The sequence below is a fragment of the Lontra canadensis genome, unplaced genomic scaffold (genome assembly GCF_010015895.1).
Source record: "Lontra canadensis isolate GAN:19392208 unplaced genomic scaffold, GSC_riverotter_1.0 scaffold53, whole genome shotgun sequence".
Taxonomy (NCBI): Eukaryota; Metazoa; Chordata; class Mammalia; order Carnivora; family Mustelidae; genus Lontra; species Lontra canadensis.
The window spans coordinates 9774466-9789691 of record NW_022631047.1 but is presented as its reverse complement, the minus strand read 5'-3'; the positions used below and the strand labels follow the sequence as shown (position 1 = coordinate 9789691).

The 15226-nt window shown below is 41.6% G+C and overlaps 1 protein-coding gene and 1 pseudogene across 1 annotated transcript in view; both read right to left on the bottom strand.

Moving 5' to 3' along the window:
- The window catches only part of VAMP1 (vesicle associated membrane protein 1), a 73350-nt gene that overhangs the window by 36196 nt on the left and 21928 nt on the right, over window positions 1–15226 (bottom strand). The gene's annotated exons all lie outside the window — the stretch shown is intronic.
- Window positions 331–1020, bottom strand: LOC116877801 (annotated as a pseudogene).

Below are 15226 nucleotides of genomic sequence, written 5' to 3'. Positions count from 1 at the left end.
AAAAAAAAAAAAGTAAATGGAGGGGCGCCTGGGTGGCTCAGTGGGTTAAAGCCTCTGCCTTCGGCTCAGGTCATGATCCCAGGGTCCTGGGATCGAGTCCCACATTGGGCTCTCTGCTCAGCAGGGAGCCTGCTTCCCTTCCTCTCTCTCTGCCTGCCTCTCTGCCTACTTGTGATCTCTGTCTGTCAAATAAATAAATAAAATCTTTAAAAAAAAAAGAAAAAAAAGAAAAAGATTTAAAAAATAAAAAAATAAAAATAAAAAAGGAAAATACTTAGAGACAAATGTGAATAAAAACACAACATACCAAACTTTTTTTTGTTGTTTTTGCTTTAACTATTTCCTTAGGGGAGGGAACATCACACTTCTAGAAACATTTTTAGAGTCTAAAGTTTTCTGGGTTTGGGGTTTTGGGTTTTTTTTTTTTTTTTTTTAGACTTATCATGTCATGAATTCATAGGGTATAGGCTCCAACTGCTCAGGCTCCTTTCCCTTGGTTCTCACAAAGTGTGATTCTCTGGGTGGAGCAGGCTAATACTTCAGTTAAACCCAAGTAACTCTCTCTTTGACTTCCTTCTTTTTCTGATCATTTTCCTTCACATGCTTCAGGAAGCTATCTTGGCTCTTAGAGTGCTTAATATGCTCAACTTGTACATTAATTTACATGGCAAGAATCATACCCTTAATGTGTTTGTTTACAGCAATACCAATAGCATGCTAGGTAGCCCTGCAGATTCTTCTAGTTTTGCCATAGTAACATTTGTGGGGCAGTACTTTTTGAACACTGCCCATTTCCTTGATGTCTGTAATAGCGTCTTTCTTGAAGATTCATATGTATGTGGCCAAAGGAACAACTCCATGTTTTCTAAATGGCCTAGAGAACATATAGCGGGTGCCTCTCCTCCTTCCCTTTGTATTGGTCATTCTGGCAAACTACTGGAAGATGATGGTTCTAGCCAAAAGGCTCACACCAAAACTCTTGGGATGCAATGAATGTGGTAATAAGGGGTAAATTCATAGCTGTAAATACTCACATTAAAAAGAAAATAAGAGGAACCCCTGGATGGCTCCATCGGTTAGGCATCTGCCTTCCACTCAGGTTGTGATGGGGTACAGAGACCAACCCCCACTTGGGCTCCCTGCCCTCCAGGGAGCCTGCTTCTCCCTCTCCCTCTGCCTGCCACTCCCCCTGCTTGTGCTTGCTCTCTCTCTCTCTCTCTCTGTCTCAATCTCTCTCAAATAAAATGAAATCTTTTAAAAAAATAAGAAAAATCTCAAATCAACAACCTAATTTTACAACTTAAGTAACTAGAAAAAGAAAAAAATAAACCCAAAGCTAGCAAAGGGGAGGAAATGACAAAGATTAGAGCAGAGATAAACTAAATAGAAAATAGAAAAATAATAGAGAAAATCAATGAAACCAAAACTTGCTTCTTCAAAAAGACCAAAAAAAAAAAAAAAAAAAAAAAAAGACAAACCTTTTAGTTAGATGGACTAAGAGAATAAACTCAGAAATGAATGTGGAGTATTTGTGTGCCTATTTGACAGAAATAAAAAAGAATTATAAGAGAATACTATGAACAATTGTAATCAACAAGTTGGATTACCTAGATGAAAGAAACAAACCCTTAGAAACACAAAACCTACCAAAACTAAATCATGGAGAACTAGAATATCTGAAGAGGCCTATAACCAGTAAGAAAATTGAATCTCTAATCCAAAATGCCCCCCCCCAACCAAAATCTCCCAACAAAGAAAAGCCCTTGACCTGATGGCTTCACTGATGAATTTTACCAAACATTACAAAATCATACCAATCCTTCTCAAAATGTGTTTTAAAACACTTCTTAACTCATTCTATAAGGCCAAGATTACCCTGACACCAAAGCAGACAAACACATTATAAGAAAAAATAACAAACAATATCCCTTATGAACATTGATGCAAAGAAATCCTCAACAAATAAAATTCATCAGGATATTAAAAGGATTATACACCATACCCTGGTGGGATTTATTCCTGAAATGCAAAGATCATGCAACATATGAAAATCAATCAATGTAATACGCCATGTCAACAGAATAAAGGGAAAAAACACATGATCATCCCAATTGATGCAGAAGGATTTGACAAAAATCAACATCATTTCATGATAAAAAACCTCCCCAAAACTAGGAATAGAAGGTAACTACCTGCACATAATAAAATCCATATATGAAAAACCCACACAAATAAAGTATTCAATGGTGAAAGACTGAAAGTTTTTCTTCCAAAATGAGGAATTACCTTAATAATGCCCACTTTTACCACTTCTATTCAACACAGTACTGGAAGTTTTAGCCAGAGCAATTAGACAAGAGAAAGAAATAAAAGGCATCCAAATTGGAAAAAAAAAAAAGATGTAAAATTATCTCTCTGACATGTTCTTATATGTAGACAACCCTAAAAATTGCACACACATAAAACTGTTAGAACTAATGAATTCAGTAAAGTAGTAGGATACAAAGTCTACACATAAAAGTCACCTGCATTTCTATACACAAACAATGAACAATCTGGAAAACAAAGTTACAAAACCAATTTCATATACAGTAGTTTCAAAAATAATACTTAGGAATTAACTTAACCAAGGAGGTAAAAGAATTGTAAGATGAAAACTACAAAACATTGCTGAAAGAAATCATAGATATAAATAAATGAAAACACATTCCTATTCATGGATTGGAAGACATAATATTGTTAAAATGTCAATACTACCCAAAGTGATCTACAGATTTGATGTAATCCCTATCAAAATCCTAATATTTTTTGCAGAAATAGAAAAATCCATACTAAAATATATATGGAATCTCAAGAGACCCCAAATGGCAAAAACAATCTTGAAAAAGAACAAACTGGAGGGGCCCCTGAGTGGCTCAGTGGGTTAAAGCCTCTGCCCTCGGCTCGGGTCATGATCCCAGGTCCTGGGATTGAGCCCTGCATCAGGCTCTCTGCTCAGCAGGGAGCCTGCTTCCTCCTCTTTCTCTGCCTGTCTCTCTGCTTACTTGTGATCTCTGTCTGTCAAATAAATAAATAAAATCTTTAAAAAAAAAAAAAAAAGAACAAACTGGAGAACTCACACTTGCTGATTTCAAAACTTACTACAAAGCTACAGTTAATAAAACAGTGAGCTATCAGTATGAACACAAACAAACAGACCAATGGAACAGAATAGATAGCCTGGAAATAAACATGTGTGTGTGTGTGTGTGTGTGAGAGAGAGAGAGAGAGAGAGAGAGAGAAAGAAATGATTTTGACAAGGGTGCCAAGACTATTCAATGGGGAAAGAACAGTCTTTTCTACAAATGGTGCTGGGATAAATGGATGTCTACATGCAAAAGAATAGTTACCTATTAACTCAAAATGGGTAAATGACCTAAATGTAAGACCTAAAACAATAAAACTTTTAGAAGAAAACACAGGAAGAAAGCTTCACAACATTGGCTTGGCAAGATTTCTTAGATATGACATCAAAGGCACAGGTAATAAAAGAAAAAATAAACACGTTGAACTTCATACGGTCACAAAAAGACAAATACCATATCATTCCACTTACATGAGGTACTTAGAATGGTCAAAATCACAAATACAAAAAGGAGAATGGTGGTTGCCAGGGGTTGAAAGTTGGGGGAGGGGGAGATGGAGAGCTTTTTTTTTTTTTTTTTTTTTTAAGGGATACAGCGTTTCAGTTTTACCAGATGAAAAATGTTATAAGGATGGATAATGGGGGTCCTGGGGGGCTCAGTCATGACCTTCGGGTCAGGTCATGGTCCCAGGGTCCTGGGATCGAGCCCCGTGTCAGGCACCCTGCTTAGCAGAGAGCCTGCTTCTCCCTCTTCCTTTGCTGCCTCTCTGCCTACTTGTGTTTTCTCTATCTCTCTGTCAAATAAATAAAATCTTAGGGGGAAAAAAAAGGATGGATAATAGAGGGTAACAGTTGCACAACCATGTGAATGTCTTTGATACCACTGAACCGCATACTTAATGGTTAGGATGGTAAATTTTGTTAGGTGTACTTTACCACAATAAAAAACATGCTCCCCAAAAGAGAAGATCATTGTCTTTGCTTTTACTGTATTATAAATAATCAAACAAAATCTATAGGCTGAAATTAAAGAAAAGCAATAAGTAAGATTTTCAAATTTATTAGATTCAGAATAGAACAACAAAAGTTGAAATTTAAACTTAAAAAGCATGAGAAAAATTAGATTTTGAAGCTGATTGCTTTAATAAACTAATATTTAAAATTATTGTAACTATGCATAGCCTTTTGTGTGTGTGTGCCCCAAATATAAAAAGATACAAACTTGCATTAACCTACTTCTTGCAACTGTCCCTAGCCAGCCTGTCTCATTTCTCTGGCGTGAAATGTAATGGAGTCTCCTCATTGTCCATGTTAAAGCTCCCATTGCTACCTCTGAGCTCTAGTAAAGGAGAGATTTGTCCCATATACTTTCCATATACCTCTCCTGAAGGATTTCTGTCCCCTTTCCCTTCCATTATGAGCTCTGTGACACTCAACCCCAAGAAAGAAAGGACCTTGAGGATCAGCTCATATTCCAAGGAACATTTACTAACACCTTCTGCGTCAAGCCCTGTGTGGGGTGTGTCCCCATGTTACCACACTTAGCTGTTCACATCTACCCTGTGAAGCGAGTGTCAGCACCCTCATGTTACAGTGGAAACAGACTCATAGTTTAAGTAACTGGCCCAGCTAGTAAGCAGTCAAGCAGAGAGATGGCCTTGGACATGGCCTGGGCAGCACAGATCTATCTTGCCTGGTCCTCTGCTTCTCAGGTTTTCACCATCTGGTTGATCCTCATACTCCCTCCCCAGAAGATTCCTCTGACCGCTTCCCCCTGCCGCAAGACTCCAGGACCCTGCCTGTGCCTGTCACCCTCAACATTCCTCTATGGCCAGGATGCTCACCAAAGGAGGGAAGATTCTGGCCCAATTTGCAGGTAAGAGAGAAGGTTACCACAATCCTTGCTCTTCAAGAATAACTGCAGTGGGGCCCCTAAAAACCATGAAGGAGAGAAAGGTCAGGAGAAGCAACTGTGAGAGAGGCAGAAGCCCCTGCCACTAACCCACCCTCTTCCTCTCCCAGTCGAGGAAGCCTTCAGAACCAAAGGGGGTATGGGAAAGATGAGTCAGATATGTTTCCCTTTGCGTCACAGAATCTAACTCTCCATCTGTGACTTCAGATAAGTTCCAAATAACCCCAAGCAGTGGCCCACAGGGTGTGATAGCAACACACCTACACCACAAGGTATCCCTTTCCAAGTCTGTGGGAAAACAACTGCTTCTTTCAACAGTCAACACATTACCTGAACAATGAACAATTCAAAAATGAAACTAAGAAAACTATTTCATTTACAATAGTACAAAAGAGAATAAAATATTTAGGAATAAATTTAATGAAGAAAGGGTAAGACTTGTACATGGAAAACTACAAAATATTGAAAGATATGAAAGGAGACCTAAATAAATGGAAAGATATCCTATGTTCATGGATTGGAAGACTTGCTATTATTAAGATGACAGTACTCTCCCAAATTCACATACAGGTGCAACCCAATCCCAATCAAAATTCCAACTGCCTCGTTTTGCGGAAACAAACAAGCTAATTCTAAAATTCCTATGGAAATGCAAGAGACATAGAAAAGCCAAAATCATCTCGAAGAAGAAGAAAAAGTTGGAGGACTCACACTTCCTGATTTCAAAACTTACTACAAAGCTATAGTAGTTAAAACAATGTGGTACTGACATAAAGATAGACATATAGATCAATGGAATAAATTCAAGAGTCCAGAAACCAACCCATGTATCTATAGTCAATGGTTTTTAACAAAGATGCTAAGGCCATTCAGTGTGGAAAGAATAGTCTTTTCAACAAATGGTGCTGGAATGAAGCTGGACCCCTATCTCAAATCATACACAAAAATTAACTCAAAATCGATAAAAAAAAATGTAAGAGCTAAAATCATAAAAATATTTAAAATAGATAAAAATCTGTGTGACCTTGGAATAGACAACAAATTTCATATGACACCAAAATCAAAAGAAAAAAAAATGGCAACAAAAGATATTGGACTCCATCAAAATTTAAAACTTTTATGTATCAAGGATACTGTCAAGAAAGTAAAAAAAAACAAACAACCTATAGAATGGAGAAAATATTTGCCAATCATATATCCGATAAGGGTCTAGTATCCAGAATATATATCCAGAATATATAAAGAATTCTTACAACTTGGGGTGGCTCAATCAGTTGAGCAGTTGAGCGGTTGAGTGACTGACTCTTGGTTTCCACTCAGGTCAAGATCTCAGGGTCACTGTATCAAGCCCCAGCCCAGCCTCAGTCTCCGTGCTCAGCAGGGAGTCTGCTGGAGATTATAGCTCCCTCTGCCCCTCCTCCAACTGGCGTGTAGGCTGTCTCTCGAATAAATAAATAAATCTTTTTTCTTAATATTTCATTTATTTATTTGACAGAGAGAGATGCAGCAAGACTGCGAACACAAGCAAGGGGAGTGGGAGAGGGAGAAGCAGGCTCCCCACCAAGCAGGGAATGCGATGCGATGCGGGGTTCCATCCCAGGACTCCAGGAACCAGGACCTGAGCCAACAGCAGACACTTAACAACTGAGCCACCCAGGCGCCCTTAAATAAATAAACCTTAAAAAAATAAAGAACTCTTACAACTCAACAAAAAAAGACAAATAATCCAATTTAAACATGGACAAAGAAATAAATGTTTCTCAAAGAAGACTTAAAAATGGCCAATAGGCACATGAGAAAATGTTCAGCACCATTAGTCTTAGAGAAATGCATCTCAAAACCATAATGAGATACCCCTTCATTCTAACTAAGATGGCTATAATTTTTTAATGGAATTTAACATGTGTTGGTAACTATGCAGTTCTCTGGGATCTTCATGTACCATTGATAGGAATGTAAAATAGTTCAGTTGCTATGGAAAACAGTTTGTCAGTTCCTCAAGAAGTTAAATATAGAGTTACCATATGACCCAGCAATTCCTCTCATAGGTGTATACCCAACATATGTTCACACAAAACTTGACATGAATGTTGATAGCAGCATTATTCATAATAGTCCGAAAGAGGAAACAACCAAACCGCCCATCAGTGGATAAATGGTGTATCCATCAATGGATCATTCATCCGTAAAAAGAAACAAAGTACTGATGACATAAGGTGCACATGGATAAACCTTGAAGATGTTACACTACAATGAAAGAAGCCAGATACAAATGGCCACATATTATATGGCTCCATTTACCTGAAGTGTTCAGAATAGGCAGTAAGCGATAGTGGAAGAGGGTAGAAAAGGGAGGGGGGCAGTGGCAGGCGCGGAACGCAGATGGGGAAGGAAAAAAATGCGCTAACTGTAATGGGTGGGGTGTGAGGTTTCTTTTAGGAGAGGTGGGAATGTTCTCAAATTAGATAGTGGTGATATTTGCCCAACTTTGTGAAAACGCTGAAAACCACTGAATTGTCCATTATAAAATGATTAATGTGTTGAATTTATTTCAACTTTAAAAGAGTCAACATGCAGGGACACCTGGGTGGTTCAGTCAGTTAAGCATCTGCCCTCAGCTCAGGTCATGATCCCAGGGTCCTGAGATCAAGTCCCACATCAGGCTCCTTGCTCAGCAGGCAGTCTGCTTCTCTCTCTGCCTGCTGCTCCCTGTACTTGTGGGCACTCACTCGCTCTCTCGCTCTCTCTCTCTGACAAATAAATAAAATCTTTAAAAAAAAAAAAAAAAGTCAACATGCACCAAGGAGCCCTTCAGTGTGGGCTCAGGACCACTGCAGTCCTTAGGGAGGCTTGTGGTGCTAAAGCAACAGAGTCTAAGGGTCAGCCATGTCCCAACTTCCATCTCCCAAATGAGCTCAGGGATACCCTCTCTGAGCAGGTCTGCAGTCTCCTAAACAGGAATGACCTCCCTTGCCATAAGGAGGCTTTTCTCAGCCCCTTAGGGCAGAGGGCAAACATCTGAAGGGATCCACGGGATTGGCAGAGGCCCTGCAGGTTGGGTCACAGAGGATTTGGGAGAGAAGAGCCAGAATTGGACTTTAGAACACTGGTGGTGACACGAGGATAAAGACGTCATGAAAGAGGAGATCCAAGTCACGAAGGATGGCGGAAGACGCTCGGTCTCACTGGCAATCAAAGGAACACATGCTGGAACAACAATGAGACAGCATTTTCCCCCAATTAGATTGCAAAAATGGTGTGCTAATATGAAATTTGGCAGGATGTGAGGAGGTATGTGTCCTCATTCCACTGCTGGTGGGCGTGTGAGTTGGTAGAGCTGCTTTGGAGGGCAACTTGCCAGGATCTATTAAAGTGAACAGTACACATACCCTATGACTCAGCGGTCCCAGTGTCCAGGATTTATTCTAAAGACACACTCCCACATGCACGGGGAGATATGAGATGTTTATGCGACACCGTTTGTGATAATGAAATGTTGGGGGGCAAAAAACTGAAGTATTCATGAACAGGAGAAAGGCTAAAAAGCCTAGTATATCCACCGTCTATTTAACAAAATGAGAAGTTCCAGAAATATAACATAAAATGATCTCCAAGGTATGTTGTTGGATTTAAAAAGCAGAAAGCAAATTCTAGAAGGATATATATCATTTATGAAAAAATGAAACAGGGGGGCCTGGGTGGCTCAGTGGGTTAAAGCCTCTGCCTTCGGCTCGGGTCATGATCCCAGGGTCCTGAGATTAAGCCCCACATCGGGCTCTCTGCTCGGCAGGGAGCCCACCTCCTCCTCCTCTCTCTCTCTCTGCCTGCCTCTCTGCCTACTTGTGATCTCTGTCTGTCAAAGAAAGAAATAAATAATCTTTTTTTAAAAAATGAAAAAATGAAACAAAACTCAAAACACAATTGTGCTGAGGCTCTTGGAGATTTCTGAGAGGCAGGCCGAGATGCCAGGCCAAGAAAGAACCCTTTCTTTAGCTGGACAAAGATGGACCTAAAAAAGGTAATGCAAGAAGAACATGGAATTGCCAGGCTTGGGGATGTTTGACTTCCAAGAGATATAGTTTTTTAAGATTTTATTTATTTATTTGAGAGAGTGATTACGAGCGGAGGGAGGGGCAGAGAGGCGGAGGGAGAAGCAGGCAATGCAGGCTCCATCTCAGGGTCCTGGGATCATGACCTGAAGGGAAATGCCTAACCGAATGAGCAACCCGGGTGCCCCTAAGAGATAATTTTCTAAGGAATGGACAGAACAAATGCATGATTTGTTCTTTGGGCTTTATTTCTTGTTCTGTGTTAGGAGAATTACTATGGGCCTGTGTAATATTTCTTTTAGAGAACAGAGGTAACCTACCATGCCCCAGATGAGAAAGGAAAGGTTAAAATTAGATGTCCTCATTGTCAGTGATCTCAGGTATAAAAGAAGGAGATAAGCCTTGGCCAGAGAGAAGTCATGAGCACATGCTGTACATGAGGCTTTTCACCCATCTCCCAGGTGGAGAAGGAGTCTTCCCTGCTCTGACAAATTCAAGCAGAGGGTTCTCAGTAGGAGAGGGGCTGGGATCAGAGTAAGAAATAATTGATTATGGCTTAATAACATTTTTTTTTTAAAGATTTTATTTATTTATTTGACAGACAGAGATCACAAGTAGACGGAGAGTCAGGCAGAGAGAGAGAGGGAAGCAAGCAGGCTTCTTGCTGAGCAGAGAGCCCGATGCAGGACTCGATCCCAGGACCCTGAGATCATGACCTGAGCTGAAGGCAGCGGCTTAACCCACTGAGCCACCCAGGCGCCCCTGTGGCTTAATAACATTTTAAGTAGAAAGTAAAAGGGACTTAAAAAAAAAAAGGAGAGAAAAGAGACTTTGTTGGAAAGATCCACCTAATTCTTTGCTGATAGATGTCTGTAAGCAGAGGTTTTGCTCTTCCATTCTCTGCTGTATAAGAAGTACCTGATTATTACCATACAGACTAACAAAGGAAAAGGATCGTCCCTCATTTTTGGCCATGAACATTCCTACACTAATAACACATACACACGTATAAATTTATTTGTGTATTTTTAAAAAGTTCTTGAAGGGGCGCCTGGGTGGCTCTGTTGGTTAAGCGGCAGCCTTCAGCTCAGGTCATGATCTCAACAGGGAGCCTGCTTCTCCCTCTCTGCTCTGTTGTTCCCATGGCTTGTGATCTCTCACTCACGTTCTCTCTTTCTCTCTCAAACAAATAAAATCAGGAAGAAAGAAAAAAGAAAGAAAGAAAGAGAGAGAGAGAGAGAGAGAAAGAAAGAAAGAAAGAAGAAAGAAAGAGAGGGGGAGGAAGGAAGGGAGGGAGGGAGGGATGGAGGGAGGAAGGAAGGAAGGAAGGAAGGAAGGAAGGAAGGAAAAGTTCTGGAAGAATAGTCACTAATCTGAAACAGGGATTACCTCTGAGGAGGCAGGGAGAGGATCAGGGCTGGGGAGAATACAACACATTTTTAAACAACATAACAATATTTAGTAATAACATATTTTCACAAAATCTTGCTTTAGCATACCCAAAACAGTTCTTAGAGGGAAATTTATAGCCCTAAATGAATACATTATAAAAGGAAAATTTAAATGAATGAACTAAGTGTCCAATTCAAGAAGTTAGAAAAAAGGGTGCCTGGCTGGCTCAGTTGGGAGAGCATACAACCCTTGATGTTGGGGTCGTGAGTTTGAGCCCCACATTGGGTAGGCAGATTACTTAAATAAATAAAACTTTTTTAAAAAAGGAAGTTAGAAGGGCAGAATAAACCCAAATAAAGTAAAAGGAAGGAAATAATTTAAAAATTACACCAGAGAATAAAATGAAACCGAAAACAAAGAAATAATAGAAAAACAGAATGAGATCAAAAAGTGGTCTTTTGAAACAATTGATACATATATTTCTTGCAAATATATCAAGAAAAAATGAGGAAATTATAAATAAACAATATTAGGAATGGAAAGGGAAAAATAACTAGAGATCTAGTGGTGATTTAAACATTTACACCCATAAATCTGAAACAGGTTAAGTACTCTCCCAACAAAATAAAACCTACCAAACTGACTCTAGAAGAAACTGAAAACCTGAATTAAATCAGCAGTGAAAAGCCTACACTCAAAATACACACACACACACACACACGCACACACACACACACATTCCAACAAGACTTCAAGAAACAGATTATCCCTATTTTCTGTCATCTGTATATAAGAAAAACTATTACAGCTCAAGAAAAGTGGCCAAAGGAGAAAAAAAAAAAAAAAAAAAGAGGGTGGTGTCTAGAAACCTAAACCAAAGGAAGAGACAATTCTCAAGAAGGTGGATCCCACACAGCTCAGCAAAACTTCCTGGCTGAACACTCCTCACCCCTGAGGGGACAGGCACCTGCATTATACCCAGTCCCTGCCCTCCATGGTGCTGCAGTAATGACCATTACTAATAACTTTATGTGTGTCTTTGAGATGATTTGATCAATTTCTGCTTCACTTATGTGTTGATTCCAAGAGGGAAGAAACCACATGCTTATTTTTTTTCATCTTCGTAAATAATGCATTACTTAGCTGGTACCTGGCAGACTGGACGGGCAACAGATTCTTGTTGAATGAGGAGTGGAATTTAGGAGGTCAATGTGGCCTTGGACCCCTGCAATTTTAACCTTACTATTATGGATAGAGCCATTAAGGAATAAGACTGAGGGTAGACTACCCGATACTCAGTGAGTACCTTAAGTGCTAGACAATAGTAGGAGCTGGAGTTGAGATCCTGAAAATTTGTCAGAGTTTGGAAGAAATGCCCACAAATGCTCAGTCCCCTGGGAGATCCAGACAGAAATCCCACAAATGCAAATTAAGGAACTGGGAAGTGAATTCACCCCACTGTCCTGCCCACTTGGTCTCTCAAAGACTCTCTGGGAAGGAGGGAGGTGGGAAAGGAAGACTCACTTAAAGCAGGGAGGGGTAGGGGTAGGGGAGGTGTCACCAAAGAAAGTAGGAGTGGAAGGGGTGCCTGGCTGGCTCAGCTGGTTAAGTGTCTGGTTCAGCTCAGGTCCTGATCCCGGGGTCCTGGAATGGAGCCCCCATGGGTTCCATGCTCACTGGGGAGTCTGCTTCTCCCTCTCGCTCTACCTGCCACTCCCCGGCTTATGCTCTCTCTCTCGCTCTCTCTGTCGAATGAATACGTAAAATCTTTAAAAAAAAAAAAAGTAGGAGTGAAGGATGAAGGAATGGAGTGGAGGGACAAAAAAGCCTAGGAAAACTAAGGGGTTTGGTTGATACGGATCAGGAATAGTGATTTCTGACATCTATGTAATGTTAACAGAACTTCCTTTTAAGAAAAAATCTTGGAGAAAGCTTTGTTCCACTGAGTATTTTGACTGGTTATAATATATATAATATATTATATAATATTATAGTATATATAATATAAATAATATAGTATATAATATAAAGGGCCAAGACATGGGGCGCCTGGGTGGCCCAGTCGTTAAACGTCTGCCTTCGCCTCAGGTCGTGATCCCAGGGTCCTGGGATGGAGCCCCACATCAGGCTCCCTGCTCCACAGGAAGCCGGCTTCTCCTTCTCCCACTCCCCCTGCTTGTGCTCCCTCTCTCGCTGTGTCTCTCTCTGTCAAATAAATAAAGTCTTTAAAAATAAATAAATTAAATAAAAGGCCAAGACTGATTTGGGGATTAAGAGCTGAAGACAGATGAACTATGCTGCCTGACAGAACGCATCTGAAAGGTAGTCTGTACAGGGTGCGGGATGGTGTCAGCAAAGTGGCTAGTGCCTTTACTGCCTTGTAAGGTAGCCAGACTACTGATAAATCTCTACAGTGGGAAGGATCACTGAGAACAAGCACATCCAAAATGCAATTTTAATTTGTATCCTTATGATACATAAACCTTTAGCAAAAGTTTCGCCACACCAAACAGCCTTTTGTTTACAGTTGGTTTGGAGGAAAATTCCAGAAAGTTCTGTGTCCCAAATTTGGAACCTGTGGCAGGGCAGAGGTAAGGGATAAGCCAGGAGCACAGAGGCAGAAACAGGACTTTAGCCAAGTGGGAACGAGGGGTGACCACAACAGCAGACCCACTGGAATTGGGGCCAGGTGACAGTTCTGCCTCTTCCTCGCTCTGTCCAGGACCTACCCTGCCTGGAAGGTGAGGAGTGTCTCACCTTGATAGAAAGGAGCAGGGTAGCCCCGGATGACCTCCTGGCTATGGTCATTGCTCCAGACAGAGGGGTTATTCAGGCCCTCAGAAGTAATGAAAATCATCAAAAGAGAAGGGCTTCTGTGGACCTATCTCTGGAGATGCAAGCGGAGGAGGGAGCTGTTGAGAAGATGTGTCTCTGTGCTGGCAGGTGTGGAGAGAAGCTGCATTCCAGGAGAGAATGTGGTAGTGGAAGATTCCCAGAGAGAGATCAGCAGGCTGCACTCACAGGGCCTGTAGACAAGAGGAAGAAACTACCCAGGGAGCCAGTCCAGGAAAGGCCAAGACTCACCAGAAATTGATGCAAACACAGAAGGCAGAAGATGAGGTCATTCCATTTGCCCAGAGGAAAGTGAGGTCCAGAAAGCTGGCTCTCCTTCTCCTGGCCAGGATACTCCAGGAGAGCCAGGAAGACCCTGCTCCTGTCCTTTCCCCCACGGAGGGGAGATGATGGGCCGTAGCACAGACCACCGAAGCCTCCCTTGCATGGGTGAGCAGCTCACAGCAGGTCAAAGTTGTCAGTCCTCTCAGGGTCCTCCAGTTCCCCCTCCCACAATGTTCTCTCTAAAGGTCCCATCTCCTCATTGTTCCTGCATGGTGTCATCCATCCCCACACCCCGCCTCACCATGCCTGCCCAGGGTTCAAGATTCACAGAGGAGGTGTCCCTGGGTGGCTCAGTCAGTTAAACATCCAATCCTAAGGTGTTGTTGTTGTTGTTGTTTTAAGATTTTATTTATTCATTTGACAGAGAGAGATCACAAGTAGGCAGGGAGGTAGGCAAAGAGAGAGGAGGACGCAGGCTCCCCGATAAGCAGAGCCCGATACGAGGCTCGATCCCAGGACTCTGGGATCATGACCCAAGCCAAAGGCAGAGGCTTAACCCATTGAGCTACCCAGGTGCCCTCAATCCTAAGGTTTTGGCTCAGGTCATGATCTCATGGGTGGTGGGATAGAGCCCCTCATGGGGAGTCTGCTTGAAGATTCTCTCCCTCTGCCTCTCTCCCCAACAATCTCTCTCTCTCTCTATCTATCTCAAATAAATAAATAAATCTTAAAAAAAAAAAAGATTCATAGTGAAAATAGTGACCATCATCTGGGGATGGGGCTGGACCATTCGTGACAGCACAATCCTCAGATGCCAAGCTTATCGCTCTGAGGTGGGAATTCAGGCGTGCTGTCAGTGAGAAGGATGGTTGTGTAGAAGTAATTCTTCAGATCACACTCATATGTGGCTTCCCACGGGTGAGGACCCTCTTAAAGAGAAGAGGGGGCTGGGGAAAGACAAGAGGATGGAAAATATGAAGAGAAAGGAAACCAGAGTGTGAGAGAAAACAGAGCTAACAGGTGAGGTCACAGGAGTGTGACATTTTATGAGCACTCTGGAAACAACAGCAAAGCCCCTGAACGAAGAGTGGCCTGGAGAAATAAGCCATGCGTTCCCAGGACTCAGAGAGAGAAAAGTCCAGCAAGTTCCAATGTCCCCACATCAGCTTTCCCAGGAGAACAGCGGAAACAGGGAAGAGATGACCCAGGGAATCTAATCCCAAGCGCCAAGGCTGGGGGGTAGGATGAAGATGACAGCGAGGTGACAAGGGCAGGCTAGATGGACAGGAGTGACACCCATTCCACAGGCTGGCAGGAGGATGAAAAGAGGTCACACATGATCTCTTAACAGAGTTAAACAGAGAGGAGAACACAGGTTTAAGTGTCTTGTTGACAACTCTGAACAATTCTGTAGCCAAGTCTTTTGGCCATAAAACCAGACCTCAGTGGATGCAAGGGTTAATTACGGTCCTCATTCACCCCACTTAGTTTAAATATTCAATTCTTAAAAAAAAAAAAAAAGATTTTATTTACTTATTTGAGAGAGAAGAGAGAACATGAACTGTGGGGAAGGGCACAGGCAGAGGGAGAGAGAGAAGCAGACTCCCCGCTGAGCAGAGAGCCCAATGCAGG